Source organism: Scleropages formosus, chromosome 10 (assembly GCF_900964775.1).
Source record: "Scleropages formosus chromosome 10, fSclFor1.1, whole genome shotgun sequence".
NCBI lineage: Eukaryota > Metazoa > Chordata > Actinopteri > Osteoglossiformes > Osteoglossidae > Scleropages > Scleropages formosus.
Window position 1 is genome coordinate 10,059,554 of NC_041815.1, and position 2,440 is coordinate 10,061,993.

Sequence of the window (2,440 nt, forward strand, 5' to 3'; positions counted from 1 at the left end):
GTGGGGAGCACAAGGTGGTCGGTGAAAACCACATGAGCGCCGCTAAACCTGGTACGTGCCACGTGCATGTGAAGGAGCTGTGCTGGGACCGAGGCTGGGCAGACAAGGGACAAGGATGGCCGCCTTGGCCACTGAGTGTGCCGCCATGACGGGCTACTTCAATTGTCCTTGCCACAACAACCAGTGCTGAGTGTCCGGGACCTGTACTTAAACTGGAGGCACGTGAGAGACAGTGGCGGACAGTGGGACACTTCTGGGGGAGGTAGCAACAGGGACGCTGCATCTTTTTTTTTTTTTTTTACAGGGGGCAATATAACAACCTGCATTACCGAGAGCTTTGGCGGGAAACGAGTCACTTGTGAATAGTTGGGTTCTGGGTAAAGTGTAAATAAATGGTTCAACCACTGGAGGGGGGGAAAAACGGGGAGTGTGAAGGGGTGGCTGTGTTTGTCAGTGTGTGGAGAAAGCCTGGGGGCGCAAAGCAGGCTGGGAAGGCTGGCTTGACGTGCAGGTCTTTGAGGAAGGGGGGGCTTGGATCGAGAACATTATTTCCCTGTGTGCTGGTGTTCTAGTGGTGTTCAACAAATGCTGCCTGTGTCTCTTTCTTTGCCCCATCAAAACTCAGAGCGCCGCATGCCACAACAGTTATAAATCGAATGAATATTTCCAGTATTCAGAAATTTCTTCAGTCCCTTTTCCCCATACCCCTGGACTTCGAGGTGTGATATTATGCACTGTAAACACCTCAGATTTGGAGCTGGAAAAAATAGCTGTGAAAAATAGTGTTATGGAATGCTAAGTATTGTGGGATTGCAGCCACCAGAGCAATTGTTGAGGTTTACAAGGGCCTTGGGAAAAGGATGTTTTTTCATAGGAGAACACAAAGCCACAACTATGTGGGCAATGCTGCCTTTGTGCTGGTCACTGGACCACACCTTTTCTGTAAGATCTCCAGCTCACTCCACTCTGCCCTGTGCTAGGAAAGAAGGCTAGCTGGAGACTCATTGCAAGGCTACTGTGACGTCTTTCCCCACCTGTCACCCAGCATGGGAGCAGACAGTATCATTGTGGAGGTGAGGTAGTCACCCAGATCCTGACTGCCTGCCCTCAAGAGGTAGCTCCAAGGAAAGGTGGACACAGCAAACTTTCCTGCTTCCCGGCAAATGTTGTTGCACGAGTGAAGGGGATGAGCAGTGAATGAGGGTCTGGACCGTTCCACCAACAGACGGAGAAGCCTGACCAGATGGCATCTTACACTTGATCTCCTGCTGGCTCCCTCTCGCTCTCACTTGGCTGTGCTTATGAGGGCAGCTGTCACCTCCTTTAAAAATCAATGCAGCTCAACACTTCCATTCTAACTCAGGCCTCTCCAACTTGCTTTTGTTTGACACGTTCCTCCTTGCAAATGTCACTTTGTTTTTCTTAGTTTCTTGTGTTACATACCCATGTATGCAGTACAATGACTGAAGCCTGGAATGTGAAACACAGTCACCAATGATACTTAGAAGTAATGACATGCAGGCAAATGACCAGGCACCCAGTTATATATGTATATAGTACACAGTGTAAACAAGTTACCTGTGATCTCCAGTGTCACACAGCCCTGTGAGAGGCACTGGCAGAGTGACGGACCATGTTTCTGATGTCACAAATGGATCCCCAGACATTCATCTGTGCAAACTGTAGTTACATATATACATTTATTCATTTAGCTGATGCTTTTCTCCAAAGGGACTTATACTGTTAAGGTACTTACAAATATTTACCCATTTATGCAGCTGGGCAATTTTTTACTGGAGCAATTCAGTGTAAATACCTTGCTCAATGGTACTGTAGCTGAAGGCTTGAACCTGTAACCTTTGTGTTCAAAAGCAGCAGCTGCTAATCATGATGCTACCAGCTGCTGTGTTACACATAACGTTACACAAATAATACGTCCAAGCTCTCTGTTCCTTTTTTATCTGCACTGAACTTATATTAAAAAGCTAACAGAGATATTTACAAAGGATTTGTATGGATGAAACAATTCATAATCATAGTTACAAATAATTAGTTTAATAAGTAATTCTAGTTTCTCCCTTATTAAGGAAGAGCACACAGAAAAAAAAGGCTGCCACCTGCTGCTCAATAAAGTGAACATGGTTCACTGGAGCATGATTGCACAGGTGACCTGAGTGTGCATTAGAATGATCCAGGCCCAACATTACCAAACCTGACTGGACCTAAAACCCAAGACTTTCTGTGCCTGCTGGCTGTGCCACTTTGCTGTTACTCCCCATGTGAGTTGGTTACTAAGCAACCATCACAACAAGTGCTTTGTTGTTCACACCAAGCCAAACCCAAATTTTAAAGAGTAGGAATAAAATTCTTTAACACCAAGGTGTTTCTGAGTGTAAGCACCATGCTACTGATTGGTTTGTTGTATATTGTATTGTATTGC